The following is an 18,475-nucleotide window of genomic DNA, read 5'->3' as shown; positions in this document are numbered from 1 at the left end:
ACCGAAGGCGGTGTGATCGTTATTTGTTGAGGATAAGGCAGATGCGGCCGAGGGGATGGGGATGGGCACGGGGATGGGCACGGGGATGGAAAGGATGCGGCTGGAGCTGGGGCCGAGAACCAATAGGTGCAGGGGCAGTAATGGACACCACGTGCCGCGGCCAAGCTCCGGAGAGGGCAGCGCGTACTTTTTGGCTCGTCATGCAAATGGCCTAGGCTGAGGCAAGAGGAGTCCAAGCCCGGGGACGGGAACTGTGAGACGCGATGAAATCACTCCCAGGAGCCGTTAACTGACTTACTCCCCCCGCCAGAACCCAGCCCGGTCCCGCCCCTTCGCGTGAATTTTCCTGCGGGCGGGGGGAGGGAGAAGGGGCGGGCCCTTCAGCCGGTGGTTGTGGCAGCGGCGCGCGCCGCCGGCCGGGCCCCCCCCCTTTCTCTCCCCCCCCCCCCGCCCGTCCGCCCAGGCCGCGCGCGCGCGCGCTCGCCGGGGGCTGGCAGGCCGGCTCTCTCGGGGCCCTGCCCCGCCCCGCCCCGCCCCGCCCCACCCGGGCGGGCCGGCCCGGCCCTCCAGGCCAGTGTTTCTGGCGGCCGCCGGCCCCGGCCCCACCCCCCCCGCCCCCCCGCCCCCCCGCAGGGCGGCGGGTCGCAGCGGGAGCGCGCGCCGCGGCGGCTTTCTTCTGGCCCCCCTCTGCGGCCCCCTCCTCCCCTTTCCGGTGGCGGGCACGCGGCTCCTGTTAAAGCTTCGCGAGAGCGGCTGGCCGGCTCGGAGAACGCTGCGGGAGCGCCTCGGGTGAGTAGCGCCGGCCGCTGCGGCTGCGGCCCGGCTCCGCATCCTCAGCCGCCCCGCCTGGTCCCCGGGAGATCGGGTGATCGCGCGAGTGATCGGGCGGGGCGGCGCGGCCAGGGGCCGGCGCTGCGGGAGGCCGGGCGCCGGGCACCGGGCACCGGGCACTGGGCACTGGGTACCGGGCACCGGGCTGCTGCTGCTCGGCCCTCGCCCTCCTGCTCCCGCTCCCTCTCCCCCTTCTTCGTCCTCGTCCTCCCCCTCCCCCTCCCCCTCCGCCGCCTTCGCCGCAGCATCATCCCGTCCTTAAGCCGCTCCTCGGCTGCCCGGGGAGGGACCGGCAGCCCGGGGCCCCCCACTGCCCCCGCCGCCCAGCCTTGCGCCGTCCGGGCATAGGGCGGCGGCGGCAGTGCTGCTCGCCCCCCTCCCTCCCGGCCGCCGACGGTGCGGGTCATCGCCGCGGCGCTGGCCGAGGAGGAGCCGGGCGAGGCTGGCACCTGCCCAACCTCACCCCAACACCCGCAGGCTTCAGAGGGCCGCCGCGTGCGCTCTGGGACAAGGCTAGCTGGTCCTTTACCAGGGAGTAAACCGAGGCCGCCGCGGTGGGCGAGGGACTGGCCCAAGGTCACCCTTAGGAGCCGAGATCTAGAGCTGAGATGAAAATGATGCCACCTAGTAGAGTTCTCATTTTTACGGGGGGAGGGGGGAAGCCTAGGGAGATGAGGTGGAAGTGATTTGCCCAAGGTTACACATTATGTCACAAATCCATAGCTGGAAGGGACCCCGGAGCTCATCTAATTTTACAGAGGGGAAAACTGAGGATGGGGGAAGGTATTGAATTGCCCAAGGTTACACGGGGTAGTAAGTGGCCAAGTCAGTATTCAATTAAACCTCTAGTACCTTCTGGGACTTTGGACAGATCTCTTTCCTTTCCTGGGCCTCAGTTTCCTCCTCTGCAAAATCAGGAGGTTGGGCTAAATTAGCTCCGGATCTAGGAATCCAAGTCGTCGAGGGCTGAAAGGGACCTCAGAGGCCATCTAATCAAAACTCTTCATATAATGGGAGAGGAAACTGAGGCTCATGGAGATTAAGAGGCCTGCCCAAGGTCACACAGACAGTAAGGAATAGGTCAGAAGTAGGATTTGAACCCAGGTCTTCCGACTCCAGAACCAGTACCTCACCCCACTTTACCTAGGACTAGAAAGGGCTGGACCAAGTAAAAACTTAATTTGATTATTCCTCCCTGATACAATGCTCTCCTCATTCTGCTCTATATACTTCCTCTTTCCATGCTTTTTTTTTCTTTTAAGCCACCCTAGAAAGACCATGGCTATTTGTCTAACTCCCAGGAAATGTTAATCTGAATTAGATCTGACTTTTTAATGACAGCTATGCAAAGTCTGAGATACCAGGTTCACAGCCCTGTTCTGCTCTTAACTATCTTTGTAATCTTGGGTACTTCACATAAATTGGCCTGTTTCTTCATCTGCTAAATGAAGGGGACTTGACTGCATGACATCTAAAGTCCTCTCAGGCTCTTACATCTTATGATTCTATAAACCGCGGAGGTTCCTTCTGTGTATAAAACTGCAATTCATTCCTGCTGCTTGAGGTAGCAAATAGCATAATTTGGGATTCAAAATAACTGGGTTTTAATCTTAGACTGAATAGCTTCCTAGCTGTGTGGTCATGGCAGGTAAACTACTTTTAATGCTTTAGACTCGGGCTTTCCCCACAGTCAGATGGTGCTGATCAAACTTGAACATTACTCCTCTCAGGGTGATGGTGAGGAAACATTACAAATCTTGGAGTCCTGGAAATTTTCATTGTTTAAATCGTACATATATCACCTATATCTGATTTCTTACCCCCTCAGGGAGGACAGAGGTGAGGGAGGGATAAATTTTAAAGTTTTGAGTTCCAAATTTGTTGACTATTTTTAAAACAAACAAAAAAGAAATGGAATTGTTAACATCCCCTTCGGAGCCAATTTGTACTCTCTGAATTCATTTGTTTTTATCTCCTATTTTAAAATGATCTAGTAATTTTATTCAATAAATATTAAAACTCCCACGTTAAAAAATGATCTAGTAATTTTGGTCAATAAATATTAAGATTCCCATGTTAAAGATGATCTAGTTACTTTGTTAAAAACATTAAGACTCCCATGTTAAAAATGACCTAGTAATTGTACTCAAATATTAAGATCACAAAAATGAAAAGTGAAACAACCTCTTGTCTCAAAGATCCTACTTTCTCTTTTTTTCTTTTTCTTTTTTTTTTTAGTGAGGCAATTGGGGTTAAGTGACTTGCCCAAGGTCACACAGCTAGTAAGTGTTAAGTGTCTGAGGCCGGATTTGAACTCAGGTATTCCTGACTCCAGGGCCGGTGCTCTATCCACTGCGCCACCTAGCTGCCCCGGTCCTACTTTCTAATAGATTCTAATAGAGGTGGGGAGAGAGAGAGAGAGAGAGTGTGTGTGTGTGTGTGTGTGTGTGTGTGTGTGTGTGTGTGTGTGTGAGATGGGTAGATGTAAAGAAAAAATCCCGATCAAATATAATGGGGGAATTTGAAACAGTTGAAAGCCTAGTTTATGTGTATATTGAGGAGATAGAGGGGGAGTAAAAAAGACACCCTCCTGGGTTTTTGGCACCTGGGTTGCACCTTGAAGCATAGAGAAGCTTCAAGATAGACATTCTACAGGGCCTGGGAAAAGTGACCAGATGGGAGAGAACGTCAGGTCATTTTTTTCTTTTTCTTTTTTTTTTTTTGCGGGAGGGCCCAGGGTTTACACAGCTAGTGTGTCAAGTATGAGTCTGAATTTGAACTCAGGTCCTCCTGAATCCAGGGCTGGTGCTTTATCCACTGCGCCACCTAGCTGCCCCCTAAGTCATTTTTTTCTTGACCTTTTTTAGAAAAGAAAGTTTAAGGTCCTAGGTCCTTTGGCTACAATTTGAGGGCCAGGATTGTGAGTAAAACTACTAGAACTTTATCATAAGCATGGTGAGAGAGACTAAAAAGAAACTAATAAAAGAAACAGTGAGACTTTGGGGTGTGGGTTAAGGAAACATCTTAGACTGAGGGTCCTACATTTTGAGACAGTACTCCTGCTATAGTTAACATACCCTGTGCCAGTTGATGTGATGGAACTGATAAGGTTATTAAACCATCAGATAATAAACTGTATTGGACATACAAAAAGAAATCATTTGAAACCTAAGAATCTCATAGATGTGACAAACTTTGAGTAAATCCTGTTGATTTGAAATCTTTATAATAAATGGTAATTGATTATGAATGAGGTACTTTTGTGGCGAGGGGAGGTTCTCAGGACAGTGTGGAAAAGAATTTAGGAAATGGGAAAATTCATAAAAAAGTGAACAATGGCCAACGAATCTGGAGACCTAAGTTGTAGTCCTACCCAACAACCAGCTGGTCACTACATGGGAAATGTGACATCATGGGCTAGAAGGGGGCAGAGATTGGGCCACACCGAAGCTGAGGTTCCAGTGATACATATGCCACCTGAGGACCAGCCTAGCAAAATTTTGGAGAAGCTTACTTACAGGTTGACCCCTCAGGGTGATGACTAGTGATTCTAAAAGATCTAGAATCGAGAATTTTACCCCTCTGAGTTTAGTTGTTTGGCCTTGGTAATGTTAGCTTTTTAGCTCTATTAATTTTTTTTTTTTTGTGAGGCAATTGGGGTTAAGTGACTTGCCCAAGGTCACACAGCTAGGAAGTGTTAAGTGTCTGAGGCCGGATTTGAACTCAGGGCCTCCTGAATCCAGGGCCGGTGCTCTACCCACTGAGCCACCTAGCTGCCCCTTTTTTTTAGCTCTATTAACACCTAATAGGGATCTAAAGACCTGGATTCAAATTCTATCTCTACTACTTTAGGACCTATTATGACCTTGAACTAATTGCATCATTTTCCTAATGTCAAATAAGATACCTTGGCCTCTAACTCTAAATCTACGCTCCTTATTGTTTGAAAGCGTTTGCCTTGGAACAGTATTGTTCCTATGTTCTGTGGTCTTTAATATCAATAGTTAATATTTCAAAGAAGAATTCTTTATTTTAACAAGCCTAGACTCAGTGTTTTAATACCTATCTATGTATACTCTTTTGTACCAAAACAGTATGCCTGTTATACTTTTAAAATATAATAATAATTATACAAGAAATATTGTGCTAGGCAGTGGCAGTTTGTTTTATTGCGTTTTTGTTTTTTGTTTCACTTTCTGAATTTCAGCAAAAACTAGAGCTGTCGGTAAAACGGTTTTTACATCACTTTGAAGTATAGCAGTACATTCTCAGTTATGAGCTTTAAAAGTCAGTAATTAAAGTAGTGAATTTTTTTTTTTCGGGGCAAAGGGGGTTAAGTGACTTGCCCAGGGTCACACAGCTAGTGTCAAGTGTCTTGAGTTCGGATCACCTAGCTGCCCCTAAAGTAGTGAATTCTGATAGGGCATGCAATGGTTTTTGTTTTTGTTTTGTTTTTTTTTTTTTAAGAAATTTTGGAACAAGAACCAATTAGAACTGAACTATCTTTTATTGAATAATGCAGTAAGGAAAATGGGTTTTGACCTTTTTTTTGGGGGGGGGTGAGACAATTGCCCAAATGACTTGCCCAAGGTCACACAGCTTTAGTAAGTGTCAAGAGGCCGAATTTGAACTCGGGTCCTCCTGACTCCAGGGCTGGTGCTCTATCCACTGTGCCACCTAGCTGCCCCAAAATGGTTTTTATTCATACATTTCACACAAATGTGGATAATTATTCACTCTACCTGACTTTAAAAAGGAAATCTCTAAGATGGCTCTTTAAATTTCTTATTTTGAAAAGTTAATGTGCAGGTGCTATGAGAAAAACATGAAAAAAATAAGTGCTCTATTTTCTGAGTTTTAATTAGATTAAAAGGCATTTTTGATACTTAGACGTATTAATGATGCCTTCAATATCATTAATTTTAAAATACTCTTATAGTAAGAAAAAGTAAATCGTAAATTTTTAATATTCCACTGGATATTAGTAGGTAAACTATAAAAAATAATGGCAGGGGGCGGCTAGGTGGCACAGCGGATAAAGCACCGGCCCTGGATTCAGGAGTACCTGAGTTCAAATCGGGACTCTGACACTTGACACTTACTAGCTGTGTGACCCTGGGCAAGTCACTTAACCCCCATTGCCCCGCAAAAAAAAAAAAATAATAATAATGGCTCATAGAATCTCAGCCCCAGAAAAAGACACAATGAGCTATTCAACCTATATCTGATCAAAAAGTATCCCCTCCAAGGCGTAGGCAAAAAATGCAGTCTTGGGAGATCTTAGCTTTAGAGCTACCTCTATGGGACTTTAGAAGTCATGTAGTCCAACCCCTCCCTCCCCCCATCTTACAGAGGAGGAAACTAGCCCCCAAAAGAATGGTTGGCTAAACGTCTTGTCCAAGTCATGGAGGGATTCAGAGCAAAGAACACAGAACCCCAGAATTTCTGTTAGAACATCAGTGGTCTGGTCCAATCTATACCACACCTGCAAAAGAAGGCCCTCTATTCCTGTGGGGTTAGATTCAAATAGAAATGGGGGTCCTGCAGGTCACAGTTTGACTTCAAAAGCCACACATCAACATTATCTATGTACTGTGGTATTTTTGTTTATTTTGTTAAACATTTCCCACTGACCTTCTGATTGGGCTGATGCTTGATAACTCGGGTCCTTAACCTGCGGACTGTGAACTTGGATTGAGAAAACAACCGCATATTTATTTCAATATAACTGGTTTCCTTTGTCTTCGTGTGCCCCCTGGGGGTCCGAAACAAGGGTAATCCCTCTTCACTACAGGTGACAGTTCCTCACTCATCCTTGAAGATAGCAGTCTTGTCTTTTCTTCACTAGGCTAACCCTCCCCAGCTCCTTCAGCCAATCCTCATTAGACTCTTGCCTCTCCTGGACACTAGTCAGCTTATCTATGCCCTTCTTAACGGTGGCGCCCAGATCCGAACCCCAGTACTCCAGATGTGGGCTGTTCTTGGCCACCATATCGCACTGTTGAGTCATATCGAGTTATACCATCCACTTAAACCCCCTTAAACTCTAGGACTTTTGTTTGTTTACTGACAAACTGCTGTCTACAAGCCTTCCCCAGCTGTATTTGTGAAGTCATATTTTTTTTAAAAAAACCTAATCTTTTTGTTTTTTTTTGTTTTTTTAAGTGAGGCAATTGGTTAAGTGACTTGCCCAGGGTCACACAGCTAGTAAGTGTTAAGTGTCTGAGGCCGGATTTGAACTCAGGTCCTCCTGAATCCAGGGCCAGTGCTCTATCCACTGCGCCATCTAGCTGCCCCCCAAACCTAATCATTTAGCACTATTAAATTTCATTTTAGTCAAGGTCTTTTTGTATTCTGTCATCTGTGTGTTAGCTGGTTTTGGCTTTGTAGCATCTGCAGATTTGATAAGAATGCTGTGGGTGCTGTTACACAAGTCATTTGGTCATTTTAAACTCAGGGCCAACCACAGATTCCTGGGGCACTCTACTGTAGACCTATTTCCAAGTGAGCTGTTGGAATTTGGCCATTCACGCAATTCTGAATGCATGTAATTGTTTCTATCGTCAAGCTCTTCCACTTTTTCCAAATGAATGAAATCAAGGTACACCCCTGCATTCCTGCACCAGTTTCACAGTCCTGTCCAGTACTTGACTAAGGCAAACAGACTTTCCCGAGTGGTTAGTGACCCCCCCCCTCCCCATTTCGGGTTATGTCAAGAGCTCCAGGTAGCCTCACCACAGACCTTGGTCCTCTGACACCATATCTGGCCTTCTTTTCACTATGTCAACATTGCCTCCCACTGGAGTTGTAGAGATTTTGCTGAGTGGTAGATTTTGCAGGGAGCTGTGTTCCTAACAGTGTCAGGGATCCCTGAGAACTAGTGAGGAAAGGAAACCATAGTAAAGCAACGGAGTTGAAAAACAAAACCAACCCACCCTCACTTCCTACCGGGGGTCCATAAGCATATTGCATATGCTTGGGGGCAGCTAGGTGGCTCTGCAGTGGATAAAGCACTGGCCCTGGAGTCAGGAGGTCCTGAGTTCAAATCCGACCTCAGACACTTGACACTAGCTGTGTGACCCTGGGGAAGTCACTTGACCCAATTGCCTACCAAAAAAAAAAAAGGCATATGCTTGAAGAATTTGGAAAACTATATCCGTATAAGGAGCTTCTTTTATAACCCTGCCCATTCTATTTTATACATTTAAAAAGATGTCTCTAAGCCTTACCCTAGGACATAAAAAAGGTTAAGAACTTCCCAGGGGATTAAGTGAGGCAGGGATTAAGTGAGTTGCCTGGGGCCACAAAACTCTGAAGTAAAAGAATTGTATCTGTGAATCTATTTAGAGCCTACTAAATGCCAGATAAGTAAATCCCGGGATACAAAAGGAGGAAAAAGACAGTCCCTACCCTCAAGGATCTTGTAGTCTAATAGAGGAAATAAGGGGGAATACAGGAATTAAGTGGGTTTAGGAAAGGCTACCCTGGGGGGCACTTGTTTGGTGGGATGGGAAATGTACCTTTCTACCTTAAGGCACGTCCTGTACTGGACGTCCTGTGATTTTTATCTTGTGATTGTTACTTAGTTTCATTCTTTTTTGTAATTTTAGAGAGCGACACTTTTTTTCCTCTAGTTCTCTTGTCAAAAGTATGTATTTTTTTCAGGTGGGAACTGATTGTTTTGATATAGGGAGTTAAGTAACTGGATCAATAAGATCCCCACTGTGGTAGAGGACAGGACATAAGTGTAATGGAGTCTGGTTGAAAGAACGTTACAGTCTGTTTAAAATAAGTGGTTTTAAGGCAGTTGGTCATCTTGTTTTTCTTGAAGTTGTATGGAGAAAATTACAAAGGAAGTTCTCATGAGGTTAAACCAGTTCAGTTCTCTTGGATATAGCCACGACTGTTTTCTTGATTATATCAATCAATATAAGTTAACATTAAATCTCTGTGGGCGCTGTTCAGCCCGAGCTCAGTAGAGCCTCCAAAACTGAGCTGAAATGCCTTTTATCCCCCTACTTTGGATATTGAAATCCACAAAAATAAAAGCTAAGGCATCTCTGACAATATAAAGCTTTTTGTCCAGTGTTCAGGTGTAATTGGCTCCTGTGAGGGATGTTTGTTAGAATTATTATTGCATTTGGGCCAGTGTATATTTTGCTTTCTCATATCATATAGAGTCAACCATACTAGAGCCTCACCTACAGATCTGCCCCAGAGTTCTGTGTTGTGGGGCTGCCTTTCCTCTGTAAGTAATTAAAACTCCCTTGGATGGAATCCAATCTCAAAACCAAGTTTCACTTTGTACTGTTAATAGTGATTTGAACAAAGCCCCAAGCCTTGAAGGTAGTGATTTCTCAGTCTTTTTTGAACTGATGCTTTATATTTTTGCATCATTCATTTTGAAATATATCCTTGTCCCTCCCCTCCCCACAGAGTTTATTCTTTGTGACAAAGAATAAAAAAGTTGGGTAGGGCACGTACCAACTTTTACTTGTCTTTTTAAAAAATTTTTGAGGCAATCAGGGTTAAGTGACTTGCCCAGGGTCACACAGCTAGTGTCTGAGGCTGTGTTTGAACTCAGGTCCCCCTAATTCCAGGGCCAGTAGCTGCTCCCTGATTGTGGTTTTTTTTTTTTTTTTGATTGTGGTTTTTAATAGCCACTTTCCAAAGTGTTGAAGTAGATTTTGAGTAGTCTCACAAATTTCATATTTCTCCCTTGGCTGATAAGTGGGCTCAGTGATGTCAGGATGCTGGAGTGTCTTTTGAAGGCCTAAATGTAGGTGAGGTATCTGTGATCTTATCTGTATTGTCTCCATTGGTGTAAATTGCAAACCATCAACACCATATTCTCCCTTATTCTTCTCCATGTTCTCCTATAGCTCTTCATAGAAGATCTACCTGGCAAGTTGAAAGTCTGCTTCTTTTTATATTTTGTGCGTACCAGTGCAGGACCTGACACACAGTAAGTGCTTAATATTTTTTTGTTCATTCATCATCTGTCTCAAATCATGACTTCTTTCCCCAGTCATACCTTTTTTAGAAGCTATCTTTTGTAACATCTTGCACACAGGTTATCCTGAGAAATATGCTGCTACCCATGTACATCCATTAAGAATCTCTCCCATTGCCTTTCTGGTCAGTTGCAACTTTCCTGGGAAATTCCAGTGGTGACTATTATACATGTGGTGAAATGTGCCCTTTTCCTTTTTGAAATTGGCTGCTACCAATAATGAGTTATTATCATGGTATTTTGATACCATAAAACTATAATGGTATCAAATAGCAAAAAATTATTCGTAGAGAGGGAGGACAGGGGCCACCTGAGTTCTTCTACTTGGTTGACTCCTCATTATTTTTTTGTTTTTTTTTTTTTTTAGTGAGGCAATTGGGGTTAAGTGACTTGCCCAGGGTCACACAGCTAGTAAGTGTTAAGTGTCTGAGGCCGGATTTGAACTCAGGTACTCCTGACTCCAGGGCCGGTGCTCTATCCACTGCGCCACCTAGCCGCCCCGACTCCTCATTATTAATTTCCTCCACTTACTCATTCTCCTTTTGTTACCACTTGTGCATGGGCGTCTATATCCCAGCGCTTTCTCATTGGTTCCCTCTGGTTTAACTGTCACTTCTATGCAGACAACACCTAGATATTTATATCCAATCCCAGTCTCTTTCCTGAACTCCATTTCTACATCACCAACTACCTTTGGGATATCTCCAACTGGACATCCCATTGGCATCTCAAACCTAACTTGTCCAAAACAACTCATTCATGTGCCCCCCAAACTCAGTCTTTTCCCTAAATTGCCTATTCTGTTATCCTTCTAGTCACTCAGGTTCAAAACTTCCTATGACCCCACATATCTAGTCAGTTGCCAAGTCTTGTTATTTCAAGATAAGTTGGGGTTTTTTTGGCAGGGCAATGGGGGTTAAGTGACTTGCCCAGGGTCACATAGCTAGTATGTGTCAAGTGTCTGAGGCCAGATTTGAACTCAGGTACTCCTGAATCCAGGGCTGGTGCTTTATCCACTGCGCCACCTAGCTGCCCCCAAGTCTTGTTATTTCAACACAATATCTCACATCTGTCTCCTTTCCACTTAGAGGCACCACCCTGGTTAAGGCCTTCATTGCCTTTTTTTTTTTTTTTAAGTGAGGCAATTGGGGTTAAGTGACTTGCCCAGGGTCACACAGCTAGTAAGTGTTAAGTGTCTGAGACCGGATTTGAACTCAGGTTCTCCTGACTCCAGGGCCGGTGCTCTATCCACTGCTCCATCTAGCTGCCCCCCTTCATTGCCTTTTACTTGGTCTCCTTAATTAGTTTTCTGGCTTCCCACCTCCCCATACCAGTCAACCTTCCCATATCTGTAAAAAGCTAGCACACATATAATAATGCTTTAAGGTTTGCCATCTAGTATGGTCCAAGATTGAGTTTTGGGGCTGCCTCAGCACACTAAATTCATACATTACAGTAGCTTTCTACCTTTTTTTGTTTTGTAGGGCAGTGAGGGTTGTGACTTGCCCAGAGTCGCACAGCTAGTAAGTGTCAAGTGTCTGAGGCTGGATTTGAACTCAGGTCCTCCTGAGTGCTTTATCCACTGCACCATCTCTTTGTACCCAGAACACTAAATTAATAAAGAGCTTGTAGTCCATGAAGAACCCCCCCTTCCTCAGAGAAACCTTTGTCCAACTGTACTTCTCATTTTCTGTACTTGAAACTGATTTTTTTAACCCTTGTAAAATTTTGCACTTATCTCTTGATACATTTGATCCATAATCAACAGACTCTCTACTAGGCACAAGGATTTTATTAGATTCAGCAATGATCCCTTGGGATACTCTACTGGAGATTTCTTTCCAAGTGAACACTGAACCCGACTGATTGAGTCTAGCCAGTCAACCAATTCAGAATCCAGTTAATTATATTCTCTAGACACATCTTTGCATTTTCCCACAAGAATAATGTGATTTCCTTTACCTAGATTTTAGCAAACAAATTTGATAAATAGAATTTCCCTGATCCCACCAGTTTATTAACTGTCAAAAAATGCTATTTAGTCTGGCATGACCCATTCTTAATGAAGCCATGCTGCTTCTTTGTAATCACCACTTCCTGATCTAGCTATTTACTCCTTGAGTTGTAACATAGGCTATCTCTGGTCTGTGGATAAACTGAGAGCTAGAAATATCCCTCAGACAAGAAGTGGATACTTTAGCTTCAGGCCTAGAAGAGAATCTGCTTTGGACAGATAACCGAGGCAATGTGATATTGTAATAATAGTGATAATAACTAACACTTATATCAAACTTTAATGAGCTTGTACCGTTAAGTGCTCTTACCCCATTTTACAGATAAAGAAACTAATGCTGAGAAGTTTAAGTCACTTGCCTGGGGTCACACAACTAGAAAGTATCTTCTTTTTTAATTTTAGTGAGGCAATTAAGGTTAAGTGACTTGCCCAGGGTCACACAGCTAGTTAAGTGTCAAGTGTCTGAGCCTGGATTGGAACTCCTGAATCCAGGGCCGGTGCTCTATCCATTGCGCCACCTAGCTGCCCCCCTAGGGAGTATCTAAGGCAGGATTTGAACGTTCAGTTCCAGGGCTCTTTTTTTTTTTTTTTTTTTGTAAGGCAGTTGGGGTTAAGTGACTTGCCCAGGGTCACACAGCTAGTAAGTGTCAAGTGTCTGAGGTCAGATTTGAACTCAGGTCCTCCTGACTCCAGGGCCAGTGCTCTAACCACTGTACCACCTAGCTGCCCCCAGGGCTCTATTTTTAATGTCATGCTTCCTCTCTATTCTTTGTATGTAATAGAGCCTCAATTTCCTTATCAGTAAAATGAACAGGTTGGACATCTAGGGTTCTTTCCAACTCCAAATATGTGGTCCTATGATTCTATATAGAAAGGCTCCTGGTAGAGATGATATTCTCAGTTTGAGGCCGCAGAGTTACTAGAAAGCTAATCAGAGATATTATAGATTTGATCATGTGCTGTCTAAAAGAGTAATGTCTACAGTTCATAAAATGTTAAATGGAATAACAACTTCATACCAACTGGAAAATGTTCCCCAAACTTTTCATTTTTAATTGAACACACATGCATACGAAATCAGAATTACTGAAGACATTTAAGCATTTTAGTGTCACACGAGTCATTTTAAAGAGAAACTAGCTCTAGAGAGGAGCCAGGGGTTCTTTAGAGGTAAGTAAGGAAGTGGGCAGCTCCTTAGGGTACACCCTGTGTGTGTACATGGAGGGGGGGGGGAGTGGCACGGCCATGTTTTATTCTTTATTTACTCTGCTAAAAAAAATTCAGTGGCTCAAATAAAATCTAAACTTTTCTTAGGTTGGTATTCAAGGTATCAACCTCTTATTCCATATTTGGCGACCCAGATGGCATCCTCATCTCCCATTCAAACAGTTGGGACCACTTTCCATCCTTTCTGCTAGAAATACCCTCTCCAAGTAGCTCTTCCTTCCAAGACATGGCTCCAGTGCACCCATTGTTTGAAAAGACTCTCTGCTTCCTAGATTGAAAGCTCCCATGGGCAGGGATGATGTTATTCTTGTTTGTAGCTACAACATGCTTTGGGGCACACTGCTTGGTAAATGTTTAATGAGTGATGAATTCAGTGAGCTCAGTTCCTCCAGTTGAACAGTGAGTGTTCAATTACATATCATGCTTTATGGATCCTTTGAGTTTCTTATTCCTTCCATTGAGTTGCTGGTCTGTAGTGGTGCTCTAGTTCAGTAGCCCCTCCAGTGTGGCTCGCCAGAATGCCCTCACTTTCACCTTACCTGACATTCCCTCTGGTAGGCTCAGATGACCGCCTGAATTGATGGATGCCATTAAAATGATGGATGCCAACATTGTCTCTTTTTGAAAACCTTAATGGGTTTTTTTCTGGTGGAGAAAAGAAATGAGTTCTGGCGCAGTATTATGCTCATGCCAATATCATTGAGTGTGTTACTGGATTCTTTTGTGACTGCCTGCTTCTATGCCTAGGCTCTGGCCCAGGAAGAAAATAGAGAATACCATCCTTGGGAGAGTAGTTAGAGAGATACCCAGAGGGGAAAAGTGAGGAATATTTAAGTGGATGGATAAATAGAAGCATTTATGCTCAAGGGGGGATTTCCTTCCCTCCAATAGCAGCCTCTTTTTTGTGCTGTATTCCATTACAATAATCCCTAACACCTCATTGGGATGAGAGGTGTGGCGCCCCTCACCCCCTCATCTGGAAAATCCGTATAAAATTTTTTGGTCCTCCCTTCGACTTATTTTTATTTTTCTTTTATGGGATTTTTACAGTATTAAAAGATATTGTTTATATTCTGAGTTTCTGTACTTTTCCTGTGTTATCTGTTGGCTTTTGTCATTTGCGGCTTTTGCAAAACTCCCCCCAAATTCCAGAACTTTAATTTTTTATGCCAGCCCTATCTATCTATCTATAATCATCCTATATCGTAACCTTGTTGGGGAAAGTCACAATGTGGAAGAGATAACTGTACTCTGATTTCAAAGGAGACCTTTTTCATTAGGTGCTAATTTCCCTTTGATCCTCTGTAACACCTGTAGTTTCTGATCCTTTCCCCAAACCAAGAAAAGCTGTTAAATCACTATTTTGGTCAGGGACATCTCCAGCTTCACAAACCTTGGAGTCATCCTGTATTCACCACTCATGTACTCCATATATCTGCTCAGATGCCAAGTCTGCTCCTTTTTTTTTTCTTTTTTTCTTTTTTTTAGTGAGGCAGTTGGGGTTAACTGACTTGCCCAGGGTCACATAGCTATTAAGTGTCAAGTGTCTGAGGCTGAATTTGAACTCAGGTCCTCCTGAATCCAAGGCCGGTGCTCTATCCACTATGCCACCTATAGCTGCCCCCCGAATCATCTTTTTAAGGCTCCCTTTATGATCAGTGGTAACAGGGAAAAGCAACATGGTACTGGGAAAAGATCCCGCATCTGACCTATTACCTGCATTGCTTTGGACCAATCCTTTCCTCTTTCTGGGCTTCAGTTTCCTCCACTGTAAAAATGAGGCAATTGGATTAGCTTGAGATCTCAGATCTTCCATGTGACTTTTTTTTTGGTTTGTTTGTTGTTTTTTTTTTGGCGGGGCAATGGGGGTTAAGTGACTTGCCCAGGGTCACACAGCTAGTAAGTGTCAAGTGTCTGAGGCCGGATTTGAACTCAGGTCCTCCTGAATCCAGGGGCAGTGCTCTATTCAGCTGCCCCTTTTCCATGTGTGTGAAGTAGCTCACAGTATCCAAGAGCTAGAAGAGACCTCAAAGGACATTTAGGGCCTGACCAGGCAGCAGATCTTGTTCTGTTCTCCCAAGGCAGCCCCATTGCACTGTTAGCTTTCATTGTTAAAGGGTTTCCTTACATCAAGACAAAATCTGCCGCCTTTTTGTCATGTAGACCTATTGTTCCTTGTTCTGCCCTTTTGTGCCAAACCGAACAAGCCGAACAAGACTTGAATGCTCCTGCCAGCTATCTTTCTATGAAGATCCCCAATCATCAAAGAAAACAACACCCAGCCCCCTCTTTCAGCATCTCTGTCCATCACTGGCCACAGAAGGGGAAGGATCTAGCTCAGCCAGCTAGCAAGGCCTACCTTTGGATGCCTCTAGATCACATGATTGGGACTCAGAACTCTAGCCTGGATTGGGTTGGATTCCATACCATGATGTCCCAAGATCTCTTTCAGCTCCATACCTGTTCAGGAGAGCAGTCTCTACCAATATAACCAGCTGGCATATACAGGGGGGATTGGCCCCATTGACACCAATCTCTAAGCAGCAGAGTTTGTTGGACCAGCAGTTTAACAAACACTGGTGTTAAGGTGTCCCTAATTAAAAAATATGTGTAAGCCTATTGAGCAGGTCACTTATTTTATTTAGTACCTGCCAAGTGACTAGAGTAATAGTTGAGTTCATTAAAGACTCAGTAATTTTCAGTTACTTTTTGTCCTTGTTAATTAATCAGTACTCTGTAAAGGATAAAATGTCACGTAAAGATCACCCAGTGGAACCCCCTCGGAGGAAACTGAGGTCCAGAAAGTCACTTAGAAAGAGTCAGGATTTGGACCAAGGTCCTTCTCAGCTACAGAACTGACTTTCCCCAACTCCTCAGCACACGGCCATTAGACAGGTCCCTCTCAGACCCTACTCATCTTGGTTTTTTAAAAATTTTTTTAAATTTTTTTTAGTGAGGCAATTGGGGTCAAGTGACTTGCCCAGGGTCACACAGCTAGTAAGAGTTAAGTGTCTGAGGCCGGGTCCGAACTCAGGTACTCCTGACTCCAGGGCTGGCACTCTATCCACTATGCCACCTAGCTGCCCCCGACCCTACTCATCTTAAAGAGTAAGAAAGATTTAAACACAAGTGCCAGAAACAAACACAACCAACTTCTTCCTGGAGAAGAGAATGACTCAGAGGTGAAAGAATCATCTACCAGTAGTGTTAAAATATATTTGCTTATTGTGGAGAGGACGTGAAGTGAGACTGGGGGAGGAGATGGCATAATTGCTTTCCAGTCTTAAAGTTTACTATTAGGTGTCTTAATTCTGATTAAGTGGCAGGGAACCACTTCCTGGTTCTGAGAAGGGGAATAGTGTGGTTAAGAAGAATCTTCCTGCCACGTCGATTTAGACACACCAAGGGGCTGTTAGAGGCCGGTCATCTAAGTAGGAGATGGGATTAGGGCCAGGACTTATTATCCAGGTGAAAAGCATATCTGAAAAATTTGAGGAGAGGATTCAGTCAGACTTGGTGATGGATTAGATAATATGGGGCAAGAATAGGAGGAATGAAAGATTTTGAATTTCTAGATTTTGGAGCCTAAGAATGGAAAGAATTATGTTCCCGAGGATGCAGAAATTGAAAGTGCAGTATTTGGGGAGATAAAAGAGAATGCATTTCAATGAGCCAAGTTACTTTAGTCTCATTTTTTCCCCTCAGGAGGAAAAGACCAGACTCTGGAATTTTATGATAATATTGTGGGTATTTACATGTTGAATTAAGCCATGATGTTGAACATCTTTTTTAAAAAGATTCCCTCTTGGGGAGGGGGGAAGGGAACAGAGGGAGGAAGAAAAATTTGAAACTAGAAATCTTTATCTCTACTTGTAACTGGAAAATCATAAAAGACTTATGGAAGAAAAGATTCCCACATCCATAAGTTCATCACTAAAATTTGTAAACTAAAACCTCTAGCACATTATTCTCCTGAGTTTTATATAATATCTTCATATTTGATCTCATGTTCTCAATATTACTTTTTGTTTTTGTTTTTTGTTTGTTTTTTGCGGGACAATGAGGGTTAAGTGGCTTGCCCAGGGTCACACAGCTAGTAAGTGTCAAGTGTCTGAGGCCGGATTTGAATTCAGGTCCTCCTGACTCCAGGGACAATGCTCTATCTACTTCCCCACCTAGCTGTCCCCTCAATATTACTTTTTACTGTTACATGTCATTGGTCCTTAGGCTGAATCATTTTATATTTCCTTCTTGCCACTCAACAGTTCAGGTTATATGTTATAACTAATGCTTAGCAGTAGGCTAATAATTTAGTCCATGGGGTTTACAGTGCAAACTGAATTAGAAAATCTTCTCTTGAGGTGCTAATATGCCTTCAGTTTTGCTATCCCCACCCTGATTGACAGGGTTAAGTATACACCTCAGAAACTGGAGTTCTTTTTGGTTTTTAGTAGTAGTATGTTTACCTGGAATCTTTGAGAAATTCCCCTGGATGTCTTGTTTTCCAGCTAAGAAATTCTGGCAGTGCCTTAAAAAGAATTGTGACAAAGGCTCTCTTATTTCCTCTGAGGCACTTCCCCAGTGGCCCACAGTGGCTCAGTGTCAGGAGGAAGATTTGGACCCTGCTCTTTCCCAGTGGCCTAGCACTCTCTACTGTGTGTTATTTTCTCTATAACAAAATGTATCTAATATATGTGGAGATTGTTTTTTCTTAAGTAGTAGCACTCCTCTCCATTTTTTCCCATTCTTCTTCCTTTGTCCTTTATTATCATCAGTCACTAAATACTGTTGATTCTTTTCAGACAATGTTCACTCTTTGGATAACTACAGGCTGTGGCCTTAAACTCACCTCCTGCCTAGACCAGTTGACTGTAACAGCCCCTCTGGCTTTTTCTAGGCTGTACAAAACAGGAAGACTTTTCCTTAAGTGCGTTTTTTAATAATGCTGGCATTTTAAAATAAAAGAGGTCAGTGTCACTCTCATGCCAAAGATCTCCAGTGCATTTTTTTTTTAATTTTATTTTTTTGGTTTTTTAGTGAGGCAATTGGGGTTAAGTGACTTGCCCAGGGTCACACAGCTAGTAAGTGTTAAGCATCTGAGGCCGGATTTGAACTCAGGTCCTCCTGACTCCAGGGCCGGTGCTCTATCCACTGCGCCACCTAGCTGCCCCTCCAGTGCATTTTTAAAAACATATTTTTATATTTAAACAAAATTGAGTTCCAAGTTCTCTCCCTCCCCCACCCATTTGAGAAAGCAAGCAACATGATACCCATTATACATGTGAAGTCATGCAAAACATTTCCATATTAGCCATGTTGCAAAAGAAAAAAAAAGTGAAAAATAGGCACTCAGAGTTCATCAGTTCTCTCTCTGCAGGTGGATAGCATTT

At 43.8% G+C, this 18,475-nt stretch overlaps 1 protein-coding gene across 4 annotated transcripts in view; it reads left to right on the top strand.

Annotated features, from left to right (window-relative positions):
* The first annotated feature begins 639 nt into the window (after positions 1 to 639).
* Positions 640 to 18,475, top strand: part of ACSL4 (acyl-CoA synthetase long chain family member 4) — a 76,608-nt gene continuing 58,772 nt past the window's right edge. For 3 of the 4 annotated variants that reach the window (XM_043973907.1, XM_043973906.1, XM_043973905.1), the window contains exons 1-2: positions 641 to 789; positions 9,714 to 9,796. The gene's annotated coding sequence lies outside the window, so the exon portion shown is untranslated. Of the gene's footprint in view, positions 790 to 9,713; positions 9,797 to 18,475 lie in introns of all 4 variants that reach the window. The other variant, XM_043973904.1, reaches the window with a different exon arrangement.

The sequence above is a fragment of the Dromiciops gliroides genome, chromosome X (genome assembly GCF_019393635.1).
Source record: "Dromiciops gliroides isolate mDroGli1 chromosome X, mDroGli1.pri, whole genome shotgun sequence".
In the NCBI taxonomy this organism is placed as follows: Eukaryota; Metazoa; Chordata; class Mammalia; order Microbiotheria; family Microbiotheriidae; genus Dromiciops; species Dromiciops gliroides.
Note: the sequence above shows the minus strand (reverse complement) of the source record. Positions and strands in the feature narration are given on the sequence as shown.